The sequence below is a fragment of the Acomys minous genome (genome assembly GCF_964271855.1).
Source record: "Acomys minous genome assembly, chromosome: 9".
Taxonomy (NCBI): domain Eukaryota; kingdom Metazoa; phylum Chordata; class Mammalia; order Rodentia; family Muridae; genus Acomys; species Acomys minous.
Window position 1 is genome coordinate 119,025,027 of NC_140490.1, and position 19,784 is coordinate 119,044,810.

Genomic DNA, 19,784 nt, shown 5'->3' on the forward strand with positions numbered 1-19,784 from the left:
CCCAGGAAGGAGGCATGAAAGAAGGAAGAAGCCGTCTTCCATACAGGAAAGTGACCAGAATAATGTAAAACAGATCCCTCCAGAAGCAGGGAAGCAAAAATACTCCTTAGTGGGTGGTGGCCACATTTAGAACTAAAAATAGAACAGTCAAGTAGTGATGTAACTCTGGAGAGTGGCACTAAGGATAGAGAAGAGTGGTTTTATTTCCTAGTCACAACCATATGACATCAGTTATCGCTAGCTGCACGATTTTGTACACGTATGATTTTGATAGTAATTTTAAATGTAGAAGTTTTGTCTTCAGAACTGAACACACCTCTTTCTGTTACATCTGCTGATTGTAACACCAAACATTCTGAACTTCAAAACACTGCTAATATGGGGCTGGGTTAAGAAAGTATTTGTTGCATAATCAAAAAGACCTGAACGTGGGTTGCTAAGACCCACATGGAAAGCCAGGTGTCTATCACCTTAGTGCTGGAGAAGCAGAGGCAGGGGGGGGGGTCCCTGGACTCCCCGGCTGGCCCACCCACCAGTCAGTGAGCTCTGTGTTCAGGGGCACTGTCTCAAAAAGTAAGATAGAGGTGGAGACTGGGGAAATAGCTCAGCACTTAAGAGGACCCTCTGCTCTTCCAGAGGACCTGGGTTCAATGCCCAGCACCCACATAGCAGGTCACAACCATCCTTAGCTCTGTTTCCAGAGATCCAATCCCCTCTTCTGGCTTTTATGGGCACCGGACATGCACATGGTGCAGATCATATATATATATATGCAAACAAAACCTTCTTAACATAAAACAAACTTTTAAATTAAAAAACAAACCCACAGGTTGGATAGTGACAAAGGAAGAGCCTCACATGTTGTCTAGTCTCACGTCAACTTGACACGAGCTAGAGGTATCTGGAAGTAGTGAACTTCAAATGATAAAATGCCTCCGTAAGAAATGTATTTTCTTAATTGGTGATTGATCGGGTGGAGGGTAAGCAGCCCATTGTGAGTGGAGCCATCCCTGGGCTGGTGGTCCTGGGTTCTATAAGAAAACGGGCTAATCAAGCCTTGGAAAGCAAGCCAGTAGCATCACCCCTCCATGGCCTGTGCATCAGCTCCTGCCTCCAGGTTCCTGGCCTGTGGGAGTTTCTGTCCTGAGTTTCTTTGGTGATGAACAGCAATGTGGAAGTGTAAGCTGAATAAACCCTTTCCTCTCAAACCTGCATTTCGGTCACTGTGTTTCATTGCAGCAATAGAAACACTAAGTAACACAATACCAGTTTTGAACTCTAGCCTTGATATGTGTGCACCATCACATAAACAACCTGCATGCACACACACACACACATACACACCAACGCACACACATGCAAACTTTTAACATAAAGCCAGGTATAGTGGCTCATTCTTGTAACCAAAATAGTTGTTGGCTGAGAATTAATCCCTTAGATCATGGGTTCAAGGCCAGCCTTGCCTACATGGCATCCTGTCTCAAAATCAAACCAACAATAAAAACACATTACTATGGGGGCTGGTGAGATGTCTCAGCAGTTAAAAGCATACAGTGAGCCGGGGTTCAATCCCCAGGTGTCTCACACGTGCTGTGACTCCAGCTGGAGCGTAGGAATATCTGACCATCTGACTTCCTTGGGCACTGGCATTTACATACACATAATTAAAAGAAATAAAATAAGTTTGATATAATGTTTTAAAGGCTTACTATATGGTTTCACTGTTCCATAACTAAATAGTCACCTGATGTCACTCTCATGGTGGACACAGTTGTAATAGTTTAAACAAACAGTACATTTGCCTGGAGGTTTTGTATGTGTGTGTTGTGGCACAGCGCCACCCTTCCAAGGATTCATTTCAAAGTTAAAAATGTGCTTACTCACCACAACTCACAGCCACATCCTTTAAGACTTATTCTCTTCAAAATTCAGATTATTATAAGGGGATACTTTAAAAATCTGTTCTTCATTAAATTGGAAAAAATCTAAAAGAAATGGATGGATTTCTAGATTCATTCAAACCACGGAAGCTAAACAAGGAGAAATCGACAATCTAAACAGACCAGTAACAAGTGAGACTGAGACAGTAATAAAAGGCCTTCCAACTATAAAAAGCTACAGCCCAGATGGATTCAAAGGATTTACAAGGAATACCTCCTAATCTGTTTAAAAAAGAAAGAAACGGAAGGAATTCTTCCAAACTCCTTCCATGAAGCCAGTATTACTCTAATACCAAAGGCACATAAAAACAGAGCCAAAAAAGGAAACTACAGGCCAATATCCCTGCTGCGCATATATTCTAAAATCTTCAATAAAATACCTGCAGACCGAATACAGACCTATACAAAAAAGAGTGTCCACCATGATCAATTCGACTTTATTCCAGAGATGCAAGGATGCTTCGACATATGCAAGCCAATAAGTGCGATAAAATACATAAATGGACTTAAAGACAAAAATCACTGGATAATTTTGGTAGCTGAAGAAAAGCTTTTGACAAAACCCAACATGCCTTTATGAGAAAAGCCCTAAAAGGAGTAGAGCTGGAGAGAACATACCTCAACATAATGCAGGCTATATAAGACAAACCCGAAGTGATCACATTACAGTCAGAAATGAAGCCAGGCTGTCTGCTGTCTCCTCTCCTTTTCAATATAGTGCCCTCTATGTAGAGTTTGGGGCTGACAGCACTCCCCACGTCAAGGGCCATACACCATTTAGCAATAACCCAGCACCAGGCATGAGAAACTTCTTTTTGCAGGTTAGTGAAGTCCAACAGCCTCCCGACACAAGGCAGGGTATCTCTGTCATCCCTGGTTGCCTCCCAGGGGCGAGTTGAGTCCCTACTGCTGAAGTCGCCATGTACTTTAGGCACAGGGCTCAGAAAAATCAAGCTGCCCTGAAAGCCGTTTCTCTGAGGACTACTTTTCAGCTATCAAGGTGGTGGCCAATCAATAGTCCTACCTAGCTACAAAGCCCACTGTGACAAGACACTCCTAAAGGTGGCTTGGCCTATCTTGGCAGCAAGCAACAGTTCTCTAAATGTTTTTAGACAGTCTTTAAATGTCGAGGACATCTGCTCGACAAAAAAAAAAAAAAAAAAAAAAAATCATGCCACGTACTGGAAACACACCTAGGGCCAGTGAGGCCATGGGCCTTAGAGAACTAGTGCTGCCATGTTATTAAGTGAATATTATTCTAATTACTTATCCTCATACCCATGAATACAGGTAACTTTAACCCTCATCAAAGAAGCTTTTCTTTACAACAAACAGAGATCATCACACACACACAGAGACACACAAACACACAAACACACACACACACACACACACACACACACACACACACACACACACGGAAACAAAAGAAAAAACACACAGCTGGTAAATGCACAGGAATAAAGTGACTGTGAGATGGTGCCCGTCCCCCAATGGATGCATCTACAACACAATTCCTGCACCAAAGACTTAGGGAACATCAAGGAAGCAGGGGCAGAAAGATCGTAAGAGCCAGAGTACTGGAACCTCTGCTACGAGATTGTGTTTTCTAGAATAGACAGGGAAGCTATACTCATGATACTCCAACAACATGGCTGCCTTAACAGGACTGAACACTGACAACACCATGCTAACGCGGACAGGGGAAATCTCAAAGGACTACACCCCAAACAAAGAACTACAGGTCATTAAGGACTGTTGAGAGAGTGAGTCTTCCCCAGAGATGACTCCTGCCCCACTGAATTCATGTACATACAAACAACACTAAATTAACTCAGCAGGTTGTGTTTGTATATTTATGCATGTATATGTATGTGAGATAATAATACAAAAAGACCATGATTTTGAAAGGAAGTTGGAGGGGGCATGAGAGGGATTGGGGAGAGAAAAGAGGTACAATGTAATTATATTTTAATAAAAATTAAAAATCATTAAAAGAAAAATAATTTTTCTTTTAATATCTCACAAACTACAAAATATGAATGAAAACGAAAACTTTTAGGGAAATATTAAATTATTTAATTTGTGTTGTTCAAAGACACTGACCATTTCGAGGCTCTAAAGAAACACGAAAAGCAAACTAATTTGTTGCAGAAAACCAATAAAAAACATAGCACCCACCTGACATTTCCTTCCTGAGTGTGCTTTAAGGAATGTAAAATTTTGAGATGGCTTTGAGTGGGAGGCAAGTGGTAGAAAAGACACCTGTTGTTCTTGTCCTGGAGAGAGGAGCCCACAGAGACATGGAAAGCAGATGCCAGCTCAACAAGAAAGCCTAGTGGTTAGGTGTCTGCCAGCCAAAGAGCTGCCTAGAAAAGGTGAATCCAGGGGTTATTAAAATTTTTTTTCAAAATAGAACTGAGTGACTACCTTTCAGCTCTGAAATTTTTATAAATAGTATCCTTCACACATTTTTTTATAAATAGTATCCTTCACACATTTTGGGGTCTAAAATATATGCAGAGAAACTAGACATGGAAAATATTTCTGATGCAATATTTGACCCATCATGGATGGCCTCCATACAGTGCTAAACAAAACAGAAAAACAAACAAAACCAAGTCTTTTAGGGCTCTAGGCTCAATATAGCCTTATGTCCCAAATATAGTTACCTATATAGGGTCTGGCTGCTTTCACCAGGCCTCTCTGTGAACTGAGTCTGTGGCCGTTTCCCTCGTTTTATGAGAAGCATCAACAAGCTACACTAAAACTTAATTAGCAAAGCAGACCATCACTGCAATTACAGGTCAGAGGCCAGAATCTGGAAGGTAGTGTCTGCCATAGCACTGTTTGGCTAGGTCAGCAACACAGCCTGGATGAGGGTCTGACCAAAAGAGAATTTTGATCAAGTTGCAATTCTCCTCAGGCCGAACAAGAGAGCAAGCTTTGCAAGGCATAGTCGCACAAAGCACTGCACAAGTAATGTTGCCCAACTATAAAAATGATAATCAGGGCTGAGACATCCTCCAGAACAAGCAGCAGATTCCAGATGTGGGGAAATTACAGACAACAACTCGCAGCTGTAGACATTGAAAGGCACTTTAAAAGTCCCATGTTAGTCCCAACTACGGGACACCTGTAGCAGATACAAAGTAGGAAGCTGCCAGTGGTGTCTAGGGTCCTTTACTGTCTCATTGTTCTTTAGAATATATATATATATATGCAACTGCCTACCATATATATATGATGATGTATACAGTGCTCTGCCTGCATGTACACCTACAGACCAGAAGAGGGCAGCAGATCCCATTATAGATCGTTGTGAACCACCAAATGGTTACTGGGAATTGAACTCGGGACCTCTGGAAGAACAGTCAGTGCTCTTAACCTCTGGACCATCTGAAGAAAGTTTTTAACCAAAGAAAACTTGGACTAGAGATAGCTCAGAGCAATGGTTAAGAGCACTGGCTGCCCTTGCCGAGGATCAAGGTTTGGTTCTCAGCACCCACATGGCAGCTCACAGCTGTTGGTAAACTCCAGTTCCAAGGGATCTGGTAATCTCTTCTGGCTTTCGTGGGCACCATACATACACAAACACATGCAGACAAAGCATTCATACACATTAAATAAATTAATAAGTAAATCTGATTAATAAGCAGGAAGAAGAAAAAAGAAGAGAAGGGAGGCAGGAGGAGGAGAAGCCGTTGTCTTGATAGACACACGGCTTCGGTTAACAATCAGGTGCCTCTTCAGCCTAGCCATGGTTCCGGAGGAGAGGGTCGACCATGCCTGTATCTAGCAAACTGACACCTTCTTTCCTCAGAGGCTTCGGCCCTGAGTGGGAGGATCTTGGCAGGGCCTGAGCCTTGGACTTAAGACTTTGAATTTCTTTTTTAATTTTTCACTGGTGCGTATGTGTTTTATGCGTACATGTGCACACAGGAGATGTGAGAGCAGGAGATCACATGCGCCAGACCCCATGTGGAGCTCAGAGACAACTCTGAGGTCAACCCTTTCCAACCATTTTCACGTTCTGGGGATCAAATTCAGTTCCTGGAGCTTGTACAGTAAGTACCTTTGCCTACTGGGCCACATCACCAGCCTGGTCCCCATTTTTTGAGAAACCACTTAGACTCCACAAGTGTTCAGAGGTATGAGTGAAGCCAGAATGTTCCTATGTTCCGATGTCGTTAAGCTCTCAGCCCAGCCTGCCCTGAGCAGGTCCTGCGGGACCTACATGAATCATCACATTATTCCTGCCTAGAAAGTTGAGTGAAAGAGGCCGAATGTCATACTATGTATGTAACAAAGCTAGTAACCATACGTGCCTCTTTAGGGCTCTCCATGTAAATAATCCCTCTTCTAGTTCCTTAAATACTGTTCTGACCTGTATTAGAGATACAGATACCTTTCCTTTCCCGTTCAAATAAAAAGATAACCGAATTAGATGCTTTTTCATTAGTACAGAGACCAGCAACCTTTTTCTGCGAGGTCCTACACAGTAGCTATTTCAACCTTTGTGGGTTATGTATGATATCTGTGACACATTCTCATGTTATCTATTATCCTTAATGATGTCAACACCACGAGCTGGCACCGGATCTGGCCCCTGAGTTACAACAGTAGTTTGGGGGTTCCTGCTGTCCTGCTGGGTGCTCAATCAACACTGCCAGGCTGCCCTGTCTTCTGATGCCGAGCAGATTCGGTAGCTAGTTACAGAGTTAGCTCTGGAGTCAAGGTGGACCGTCAGAGAGTCACCCCTGGAACCAAATCTCTGTTCCCACAAGCCCAAGCTTGAATACCCCTCTCTTCTGAAGTCCGCACCACAGCTCCGGCCCTGCCCTCCCCTTCTCCCAGGCCCATTACACCACTCTCTCTAACTGCCATTCTCTCGGGGGTAAGGGAACTGGCCTGCTTACTGTTTGCCACAATGTTTGCGCTGCTTGCTCAGAAAGCTCTGGGCTCTTGGCCCCGGCTTCTTCTCCTGGAAAAGAACCCACTGCATCTGTTCACGTTATCTCATCCCACGAAATCACCCCCGTGGGACGTGGGATCAGGGAACCAACACAAATGTGCTGAGGCTCCCAGTTTTATTGCCCCGCGAGTAATAAACGCCATTTGTCCCTAACTCGAGTCTGACACCTTCTGTCAGCAAATATGAAATGAGGACAGGCTGACTTATCAGACTGCGAGCAGGGCAAAACCAGATCCTTTACACTCGTTGGTCCACATACCTCTTGTAACACCCACCCTACCCCCGCCACAGTGAGTCCTACCTCCTACATCCAGGCAGCCTTCCAGACTTAGAGTAGGGGTGTGTTGTTTAGAACGTGGTATTTGGGCAACGTGAATCTGTTCCCGGCCTGCAGTCACTCACGTTTGGCTCAAGAACGCACTGTCTCTTATTCCCTTTGAGTGAGTTCCCAGGAGATGAGGTTAATCAATAAGAATTAAGACCAGGTGATTCCAACAATTAAAAAGACACATCAGGAGCCAAGGACATGGCTTCATGGGTAAAATGTCTGCTGTGCAGGCACAAGGACCTGAGCTCAGACCACCAGGCCCTACATGAAAACCAAATACCTTTCCTTTCCCACTTGAATTAAAAGATAACCAAATTAAGTGCTTTTTGGTTATTCCAGAGACCAGCAACTTTTTTCTGCGAGGTCCTACACAGTAGTTACTTCAACCTTTGTGGGTGACATATGATATCTGTGACATATTCTCGTTTTCTTTATTATCCTTAACAATGTCAACACCATGATACCAAGTGCCATGGATCTATAGCCCTAGCGTTGAGGAGGAAGGGTGGACAGAGACAAGCACATCTGCAGAATTTGCTCGTCAGCCAGAACAGCCAGTTGAGCTCAGGACTTAGTGATGGCCTCAAAAACAAGCTGTCCAGTGATTGAGGAAGGTATCCAACATGCTTGCCTACACACCCACACACAGAGAGACACATAAACAGATGCAGAAATACATGTAGACACAGCCACATAGAGACACACACACAGACACACACAGTAACACACCCAAGCACAGGCACGCACACACACACACAGAGACTTGTACATAGACACACACACACCTGTTAAGGTACATTGTGTGAAGGTGTGTCTCTGTACATTCAGTTGTTGACTGTTAAACTGGCAGACAGCTAAGTACTAGCCGGATCTTGGTACTGTTGTTTCTGTGGACCATAACGAGCCTTACATTTTGTAAATATTCATCATTCCTCACTTGTCTATTGCTTGAAATAAAGAGCTGACGGCCAATATCCAATATCTGGGCAGGGAGTGGAGGGCAGAACTTCTGGGCGAGAGAAAGAGACTATGGGAGAATAAATCAAAGGAGGCAGTTTCACCAGAGGACACGAGGTAAATGGGTGGAACAGAACGGAGCAGAGAGGTAGGGCTAGCCACGTCGTGGGACATAGTTCCAGGGTTAGTTGGGAGACTGCCCAACTAAAAGACCCAAGCTTTAAAAGATTAAAAACCCTCTGAGTCATTATTTATAGCACTGGCAGTCCAAAAGTCCCATAGACACAAACACACACACACACACACACACCGACATGGACACACACACACACAGAGAGAGAGAGAGAGAGAGAGAGAGAGAGAGAATATGAGAGAAACCCCTCCAGCCTGGAAGAGTCCATAAGACTTCCCTCCTGCCTGCTCATCCGCACCTGGTGAAGAATGAGTCTCCTGTGCACAGAATGTGCTCCTTGGCCAAAAGGAATCATGGTGACCTGAAGATCCCAGGAAAAAGTCAAACAGTGTTAAAGACTGCATGATTGACTGCTTCAAACATCCTACCTGTGGTGTTAGGGTGCTGCAGGCCCAGTCTGCCTGATTTGTCATGGGTCTTCTTCCTACAGGTAGTTTATTGTATATATGTTTAATAATATAAATGTATATGTAAAAAAAAATAAATTTTAAAAAGAATGTTGCGGGCCAGAGAGATGGCTCGGTGGTTAAGAGCACTGGCTGCTCTTCTAGAGGTCCTAAGTTCAATTCCCGGCACCAACATGGCAGGTCACAACTGTCTGAAACTCCAGTTCCAGAGGATCTGACATCCTCTCACAGACATGCAGGAAAAACACTAATGCAAATAAAATAAATTTAAAAAAGAATGTTGCATATCTAAACCAAAATATATTAGGCTATCTTTAGCTCCTTGATGGCCATCCGTTGCCTACCTCTCTGTCGGGTCAGAGCTGTGTTTCGAACAGACAGGAACTTTTACACCATGTTCTACCTACCCTCTCTCCAACAGCTCAAAAAAGTCACTCCCTCGGCTAAAGGCAGAGGCTAGACCAGGTGACCCACAGCTGGACTTGCCAAGGCTCTGGCAGCTTTGGATGTTCAATGGCCTCACTATAGGAATTTCCACTTGGACCTTATCACTGCCACCAGAAGTGGATGTGGAACGCTCTACTATATGTGACTAGGAAGCAGGAAGTGAGAAGTGTTAAAAAAAAAAAAAAAAAAAAAGGTCATTAAAGCACAGTTGCACCAGAGACTAAATCAGGAATGCTTTCTTCCAGAAAAGCCTGTGGCATTGAGACTGAGTGTAGGTCCCCACACTGGATGTCTGCAGGCTCTCCAGATCCTTTCTACACACTTTAACCAAGGCCACGCACAACAACACACAGATGCGAAAGGAGCTGAGAGAATCCACCTGTCTACTAAACCGGACATAAGATTAAGTAGTGTAATTGGTCCCCAGACCTTAGCACAAGTGATGCCATGACGGAAGTAGCATTCAGGCTTTGGAAGCCATAGAGAGCAACACCGGCCAAAAAAAAAAAAAAAGAGAGAGAGAGAGAACAAAGACCTCTTGCTGTTAATTCAAAGTATGGCCTAAATAATGCTAATAATTATCATGGCATAGTATTTAACCCACTGTTGCAACCAATAAAGACAAAGACACCTGATAGATTTTTGAATAGTGTTATTTCACCTGGGGCAAGGCAGAGATCTCCTGAACTATCTTTACCTCCCAAGCCTCCATACCACGGCATCTGTTCTAATAATTTCTGTCTGAGCTACCTCACATCCATAATTCCATAAATACTTGATTATGTTCGTCATCTCCCATCCACGCTGATCCGGCCGTGTGTTCCCCTTCACACTAACCCATCGCAGTTCCTCTCCTAACTTCCTGTCTTTTTCTCTCTCCCAAGATCCTTCTCTTCCCTAAAGGCCCCACCCCTTGCCACTCCCACTTTCCTCAGGCCCTGCCCAGGTACAGGCTTTTTATTGGTCAAACAGGAATACTTCTTAGGCAAGGTTTACGCAAGGACAGGTAGGTATACATGAGAATGTGCTCATCTGGGCAGCTACTAGATCTTGGAAGCCAGTCATTAGCATCAGAACCACGCCCCAACAAGGACCTAATCCATCAAAGTCCATAGTCCTGAGAAAGTCCCTAAATAGACTAACCCTGCTTGCTTTTTGGCTTTACTTCTGCTTTTGACTATTTTTGGTAACTGATGTGTGTCAACATAGGAGATGGTTTTGTGCTTAAAGGCTTACCCTGAGGACATCAACTATAATTGCCAGCCAGCTAATGAACACTTTCTATTGACTTGAACCCACATCCTTGTGGTCATCTCTGGTGGAAATTGAACAACAGTACAGAAAAAAATCCTAAAATCTGTTATAGAAAATATGAATGGCTAACAATGCTTATTATTAGAAGCCTATAATTATTATGGCAGTTAGTTATTATTAACCCACTACCTTAAATGCCAATATCAATATCAATAAAAGACAGACACCTGATAGATTTCCCCCTAAGCCACCTCATTACCATCCATGCCCAGCCCAGGCCATCTGCTTTAATCACTCCTCTCAGGGCCACTTCCATCCGTAGTGGAAACACTTGCATGTGCTTCCTATACCAGGCTACAGCATCCTCCACATTTATCATGCATTCCCAGGTCAAATAAAGCTTATCCAAAGTCTATCAGGTGTCTATGTCTTTTATTGTTTGATAGCAGGTTAAATAAAGCTGCTGTAATATGGGGCTGGAGAGGTGGCTCAGAGGTTAAGAGCACTGTCTGCCCTTCCAAGGGCCTGAGTTTAATTCCCAGCAATCACATGGTGGCTTATAACTACCTATTATGAGATCTGGTGCCCTTTTCTGGAGTGCAGGTGTACATGCAGGCAGAACAATGTGTACATAATAAATACATAAATCTTTTTAAAATGCTGTAAATATGTATAAGCTTTTAATAATAAACATTAATTAGTCACATTTATATTTGCTACAACAAAACCCAATAATGTTAAAAACTACTACACACAAAAAAAAAAACCCTACTACACAAAATATCTGAGTTTCTCATTCAGGATCCCCCCACTAACAATACTGAGACCACAACATTCAGTCCATCAATTTGGAATAAAACAGGAGAACAGACTAGATAACATACACAGCACAGACTAAAACAGGCACTTTGATGTTTTTGCCAATGAGCACAGACATTTTGCTGAGTACTCAAAAAAAAAAAAAACCCACAGATTGTTGTAGACCTGAGGGTACCTTGAGCTCCAGAAACAGAACCTCACAGGACAGTCATCAGATGAGAGCAGTAGCCGTCCAGCTGTTGGTGTCTACAGACATGCTCTGCTCAGCCCCATGAGATATATTTTATGCTTTTTCTAGGTCTTGCAGTTCTACTTTATACACACGGCCACTGTCACTTCTTCTATGTCCATGGCTGCTTTCATGATGCCATGGCAAAACAGAGTATTTTACAATCTACCTCCCCCCCACCTCAAGAAAGGGATTCTCAGTGTAGCCTTGGCTGTCCTGGACTCACTTTGTAGACCAAGCTGGTCTCAAACTCAGACACATCTGCCTGCCTCTGCCTCCCTGAGTGCTGGGATTGCAGGTGCGTGCCACTGTGCCCAGCTGTACAGTCTAGAAAACCTTTTGGGGTCATTTACAGAAGCATTTGCAGGTCCCGACCACAGGGCACCTCTGTCCCTTGGCCAGCATGAGAGCAGCAGGCTTGACTGAAGAGGGCGGTTACACAGTGTAGCACCACATGGCTGCAGAGGCAACTTCGGCTTGTTTTACTTACTTTTTTTTTTTTTTTTTTTACAATAAACTTGACCTTTTGAATAATTTCCAGCTTTCTGTAAACTGTAAAAATGTATGCCAGAAATACCAGTTTTTGCTCGTGTCACTTTTAATTTCCTTAGTGGGAGGATTAATTTTTAAAAAGCATCTCTAACCTCAGAAGATAAAAGATCGCTACAGTTGTCTATGCTGTCTAACAACAAGTGAGGATGATGAATAATGGGGCTGCACTTCACAGTTACGTGCCTGGGAAAAACTTCCACGAAATCCAAACCATGCTTGGGGATGCAAGTCACCTTTAAAATACAATCTCTAACGTCTGCACCCTGTCAGTGCAGGGCCTCAATGTGTCCAACACAGCCTGGATTTTTTTTCCGCTATTCAAGCAAACAGCCATTCTTTGGTTGAGCACTCGATGAAGTAGTTGGCTTGCATCTGAGGCCATCTTTTACAAAAACAAACAAACAAACAAACAAACTTATCTTTAAACACAGGAGTCATGCTTTGCAGTGAGCAGCTCACAGTGCACAGCACAAGGAAACTATAACCAGCTGAGGGAATAGCAGATCAAGGCCGTCTCCTTTTACTTAGCAATTACTCTGCAAAATAACTGGGCAGGTGGAACTGACATCACTTAATTCTCAACCTCCTTTTCTCTGGCCCAGCATGGAGAGTTAGAATACAAAACTTAACTTACCTCTGATAGGATTCTGCTACTATCACAAAAAATGTCAATAACCAAATAAAGACCTTCAAGTAGCTCAGATCCTGCTCTTGGCACCAGTTTCTATTGTTGCAATACTGAGATTACAAGAGAAAATCCTGGGTAAAATTATAAGCAAAACTGTATTTTAAGAGAAATATCATTATCAATAGTAATAGTTTAACATCGTACAACTACACTGGCGATGATTAGCTCAGTTCTAACAGGTCACAAGCACCAGCTATGTTTCTCATCTCTGAAGGGTGTGGTCCTCATTGGCGATGATCAGCTCAGTTCTAACAGGTCACAAGCACCAGCTATGTTTCTCATCTCTGAAGGGTGTGGTCCTCAGTGCAATCATCAGCATAGAGGAAAACAAACAAATTAAAAAGGAAAAAAACAGAAAAGGCTGCCTTTAGTTAACTTTACTCTGACAAGGGCACCTTAGTAAACATGCTATATATATATAAATAATAGTCAGCCCTTCCAAATGATTTTTAAAAAGTATTGTTTTGAATCATATTTATTCTTCACAGTAAGTTTACAATGAAATTATATTCACAGGAAGGTAATTATGGCTAAGTTATGAAAAGTACTTTTAAGTAGGGCTGGTAATATAGCTTAGTAGATAGAGTTCTGGCTTAGCGGGAGTGGAGCCCTGACGCAGACTCCAGCACCATTTGCCGGGCATCATGGTGCATGCCTCTAACCCTCTTGGGTTAGAGCAGAATCAGCGGTTCAAGGTCATCTCGCAACTGCATAAAGTGTTGAGTGTTGTCAAGTCTGAAATCGCCATGTGGGGACTCACACATGCAACTGGCAAGACTTTCAGAAAAGTAAGAATCCTGCATGCAGGGGTCAGCCACTTTACAAAACAGCAACCACAAGATGAGCTCACGGGCTTTTTTGTTTTGTTTTGTTTTGTTTTAAGGCAGTTAGGGGAATTCCAGATACAGTTGGTGCTTTATTTCCATTGGTGGAAGGGTGGGTCCAGGTGCACTGGGAATGGCAGCTGCCAAGTCAGGAGTTAGTCAGAGTTAGGGCCGCTTAAACCAGCAGCTAAGTGACCTTATCTCCTGGACAGATGTCTTGAGCAGTTCTGATTGGCTGCCCCTTTTCTGTGGTGTTTCCTATACCTGAAGTCTCTATTTCTGAGAAACAAAAACTTACGCCTCGGCTGGCTCAGTGAGAAAATGAGCCCTGTCTTGGAGTTGGTGAGGCTTAGGTAAGCAGGCTCCCTTAGTGTGCAGTGTGTTTGAGGCCAGGCGAGGCTCCACGAGACACTGTCTCAAAAAACAAAAAGAACAAAATAGTTTTAAGTCAAAGTTTACCTTCATTATAAGTAAAAATGTAAAAACTTGTCTAAATAAATGATATACAAATCAGAGAAATAGCTATTAATTGTATTTTACACATGAGAAATTGATGAGTACAAGCCAGGTATCCGGATTCTAAAAAGCCAGAGTAATCTGTTTTGCTCACTTATATTAAAAGAAAAATTTTTTTAAAAAGCCAGATGTGGCACCACATACCTCTAATCCTATCACTGAAGAGGTGGAGGCAGGTGGAGCTCTGTGAGTTAAGGCCAGCCTGGTCTACATAGTGAGTTCCAGACCAACCAGGGCTACATAGTAAGACTGGCTCCAAAAAAAGATGTATTTATATTTTAATTATGAGTATGCAAGTGTGTCCATGTGTGTGAGTGTGTACATGTGAGTGCAGTTGTCCACAGAGGAAAGGCGGCATTGGACCTCCAGGAGCTGAAGTTAGCAGGAGGTTGTAACTGTCCCACCTGGATGGTGGAAACCGAACTCTGCTCTTCTGCAAGGGTAGCAAGCTTGCCAGCTAAGCTGCCCCTTAACACTAGTTTCTTAATAACTAAAATAAAAGCTAACCTTGGTGTGAGCATCATGGGAACATGAAAAATACATAATTACTATGCAATTTAATTGATTAAATTGATCAATTTATTAAATCCCAAGTAAGAGGAAGTCGGTCTATGAAAAAAGTTCCATCTTGGGAAATGCGGACTGGAGCAACACAGTGAAAAGTGCGACTGTTACCCGTACTTAGTTCACAGAAGTAGGGCACTCAAAGTGTTAAAGTTGCTTTGCTGTACGGCTGTCTTTCCCTCAGGTTACTTCTCCATCTAAATCAGCTAAGCTATCCCAATTTTACTTTTTATTTGTTAAAATAATAATAATAATAATAATAATAATAATGATGATGATGATGATGATGATGATGATGATGATAGTTTTTCTGGACATGGGGACCATACACCCTGTAATCCCAGCACCCAGAAGGCAATGACAAGAAGGTTTACTTTAAGGACAGTTTGGGCTACGTGATAAGACCTTGTCACAAACAATAACAACAAAACCCAGAAATAATAGTTTTAAGGAAACTAAGATTCACTAGAAGACTAGATGCTTGAATTGTTCAAAATTAATGTTCCGGGAGACCCAATGCCCTCTTCTGGCTTCTGTGGGTATAGCAGGCATGGAGTGCAGAGACAAAACAAAACATAGTTTAAAAAGGGGGCGGGGGTGGGGGTGGGGGGCAGCATTGAGGCTTTGCCACTGACTCCCCAGGGCTGCCTGCCTAGCTCAGTCATGGAACCTGCTGACACTCCTGAGGCTACGGGGACAGGCAAGTACATTGCCTCAACACAGAGACCCAGACGGGACCTGGCACAGGCAACGGAGTCAAAGGATATTACGCCAAGAGGAGGTCCCAGTGTGCGTGGTTAGGTTTAACAAGAGGGACTTAGCGGGGTCCCTACTCAAGTAAAGCATATTGTGCCTTTCAATTCAGGGATGACTCGCCTGGGCCCGGAAAGGGGTGAAGCAGGCCTCTCCAAGACAGTCAAACGCAACGTGGAGTGGAAGAGGAGGAGGAGGCAACAGCAGGAGAGAGAGGCTGAGGCCTTGAGCGGGACTCTGTGGATAACGTGTCTCTGAGAGACACGGCCCAAATGAGAGACACGGCCCAAATGCCCCGTGCTCACCAAGGCCCCACGCCACTCCTCCAGCTGCCTCGGATGGATCCGACTCTGCTGCCACCACACAGAAAGGCAAGGTCAAGAACCTCAGAAGCAGCTGTGACAGGTGGAGCTGCAGCAGCGCAGCCTAGTCGGGAGGCCAGCCGGCGCACAGAGAGCAGCTGGAGAAGCTGGCCCGGAGGAGGAGCTGGAGGACTTGCAGCTAGGCCTGTGAGGCTTCATGAGGAGGGAGAGGGCTGCAGAACAAACCATGGGGTGCTCTGGGGTCCAGCGAGTGTGGGCGGCAGCAGCCAGGAGGGGCACCACGACACGGGCTCACTGCCACCTCCCGGGGCCGACGCCGTCCCCACAGCCTAGGCTTCTCCTTCACTCCCTCCCCTTTCTCCTCAGCTCCTATTTTTGGACTTTTCCCCACCCGTGTCCAGTGTCCACAATCTCAGTGGTGACCCTAGGCACCTCTGCTGCTTATCTGGGTGTCTTGTTGAAAAGAAATCGGGGGGGGGGGGCTGAGGTTGAGGTACAGGGAGTAGCCCGAGTCTTGGAGTCTTGATTCCTGTTCACAGTGTTTATGAGATTCTTCCCTGGCCATCTCAAACCTCTTCCTTTTTTTTTTTTTTAAGAAAGAATACACTCAAGTAGACACACACACACATGAAAGGCAGGAAAAAAAATCTAAAACGCATGCAACTCTACTTCTAAAAAAAATGAGTGTAGCCAGGTGTGCTGGCACACCCCTTGCCTTTAATCTCAGTACCATGAGGCAGAGGCAGGTGGCTCTCTAAGTCACAGGGCAGCTGGAGCGACATAACAACAACCTGCTGAAAAAATAAATAAAATTTAAAAGTGGGTGTAAAATCAATGATTACTTATTTTTCTTCAAATAGTTAAACTGTTGTTTTGTTTTTGTTTTAAGTAAAACTTCATAAATAACTTTGAAATCCCCATTTGAAATGGAAACTATTTCTTGGGGAACACATTAGAACAAAATCTTTTATATATATATATATATATATACATTATATATATACTTGTATTGAAAATAAACTCCTTACTGCACTGATGAAAGTTACAATGGAAATATACATCATAGATACTTGAATCTATATATGCACACAACCTGACTATATTTACTTTAATGATGAGACTCCCTCTGTAAAGTAAATGACACAGTGAAGAATGTTCAACTACTTTTTTTTTCTCCTTTATTAATTTATTCTTGTTACATCTCAATGGTTATCCCATCCCTTGTATCCTCCTATTCTTCCCTCCCTCCCAATTTCCCCTTATTCCCCTCCCCTATGACTGTTCCTGAGGGGGATTTCCTCCCCCTGTATATGATCATAGGGTATCAAGTCTCTTCTTGGTAACCTGCTGTCCTTCCTCTGAGTGCCACCAACTACTTTCAATGGTTGTGTGGTGGTGTGAATAGAAACCACAGGCTCCTATGTTTGAAAACTCAGTCACTGGGGCGACAGGACTTTGGAGGGATTGGGAGGTCTGGCCTTGTGGGAAAAGTCTCACTAGAGGTGGGCCTTTTTCAAGGGCCCAAGCCAGGCCCGGTGGCTTTCTCTCTTTCTGCTGCTGAGGATCTGAGTGTGGACCTCTCAGCGTCTCCAGCACCATGCCTGCCCGAATGCTGCCGTGCGCCCCACCACGATGACAACGGGCTAACCTCCAAAGCTGTAAGCCAGACCCAGTTCAGTGCTTTCTGCTCTAAGATCTGTCTTGGCCGAGGTATCACTTCACAGCAATAGAGCACTGACCAAGACCGCTTGCTATTATATGGTCAGTTCTATGTCTTCGTTGTTCTGCCAATGTAGGCCTCTCTAGCCAACAAATCTACAATAAGCACTAACAATTACGTTACACATGAGCAAAAGCACGTGTAGACACCCATAGGCAATCCTTTGAAGTAAAACAAACAGCAGCCATAACCTGTTGAACAGCTGTGTAAAATATTGTTGTCCTACTGGTAACATTTTTGCGCCAAGCACCTCAGATTAGTACTTTTCATGTAGAGTAAACATGTGGTACTCACTTACCGGCATTTATAGTCCAACATAATAGAAGTAATTTATGATACCAAATAATAATGTACACTTATCACAACTATGTATGTTTGTGTGGTGTGTTCCCTACAGACTGTGTGTATGTGTGTGGGAGGGAGTTCATGTGAACATGTGTGTGTGTGTACACCAGCAATTGGTACCGAGCATCTCTCCACCTTAGTTTTTGAGAGAGGGTCTCTTGCTGAACTTGGGGCTAACAATTGGCTAACTGACCAATAAGTCCCAGGAGTCCACCTGTCTCTACCCCATCCACTCAAAAGCTAGGGTTACAGGCAAGGCACTAGCTACCATGTTTGGCTTTTACATGTGTGCTTGGGGACATCATATTTGCACACATGGTAGAGAATTTTCCAACTGAACTATCTCCAAAACCCTTTGTTACAACTGCTGGTGGCTTTTTCTTCCTTCCTTCCTTTCCTTTTCTTTTTATCCAAAATGTTTTTGCTTCTTTTAATTTTTAATTACTATTGTTTGTGTTGGGGTTGAGTATGTACGCCACAACTCAAGTAGAGGTCAGAGAAGAACTTCGTGGAACTGGTTCTCTCCTTCCAACTTTGTGTGGGTTCTTGGCATCAAACTCAAGTCACTGGTCTTTTGCAGAAAGTGCTTTACCCACTGGGCCATTTTACTGGTCCCTGCGCTTCCTGATTGGCTGCTAGTAATAAATCTTTGCTTCCACTTTGTTAAGTGTTCAGTTGTGTAGAACTGGGTAGTGTGTGTGTGTGTTGGCCAGAGGTCAGTAAGTTATCTTCCTGGATTGCTCTCTATTTTTTTTTAAATAAGGCCTTTCACTGACTAGCTGACTAACGTGCTCCAGTGTCTGACTGTCTCTACCCAGGAACAGGGTTACAGATACAAGCCTCTGCACTTGGTTATTAAATGGGTACCAAAGTCGGGTTTTCCTATTGTGTGGTTGGTCCTTTATCAGACAGAGACATCTTCTCAGCTTCCTTACCTTTAACTATTGGCTAGATTTTGGAGTTAGCAAATGCAACCATTTCACCGTATCACTTATTTTAGAATAGGTAGTGGTCATCAGATTAAAATAAAGGAGATTCCCCTGGTCAAGAAACACCAAATCATGCTGGGTGCAGTGGCACACACCTATAATCCCAGCGTTCTCGGACACAGAGACAGGAGAGTCTTTGTGAGTTCGAGACCAGCCTGATCTACAAAGTAAGTCTAGGACAGCCAAAGCTACACAAAGAAATCCTATCTCAAATAGCCAAAAAGAAGAAGAAAAAGAAAAAAGAAAAGAAATGCCAAATCACTAAAAAAAAAAAAAAAATTTGCCATGAAACCGCAACCACAGTGCCGGATGACAAGGGGAACAGTGCACTGAGGAGAGTGCACCAGACATAAGCGCAAGAACAAAGTCCACACACCCACAATGCTGAAACGAGGAAGGAGCAGTCCGCTAAAATCAACTCTGTGAGCTCTTCCAATAGTACACTTAAACATATAAAAAGTTCACAACATACACATAAAAAATAAATAAGAGAATTTTCAGGGAAATTGAATGGAACCAGAAATCATATGAAGCATACTAAGTCAGACTTAGAAAGACAAATACATTTTCTTTCTCATATGCACAACTGAGATAAAAAGATATCAAAGTAGAGAGTACAGAGTGACATAAAATTCGAGTGAAAATGATATGGGACATGATCTAGCCATTTTTGGAGGGGAAATTATGAAAAGGTTGTTAAGCTTAAGTCTTCTGATTAATATTCAAAATATTAATGGCTCTCACTGATGAGAACCAGTGACTAAGGTTGCAAAACAGAGTACAATGACTACATTCTTCATAAAACAGGTATTTGAACATGTTAGAAATGTAATGTATGCTTCTTACCCAAGCATATACACACATAAAAACAAATGAGGATAGCCCAAAAAGAATAATCTTTTACTTCCATAGCCTCTACTGCAGGATGGAAGGCAGCCTATGCTTTAAGCATTCTGCAGTA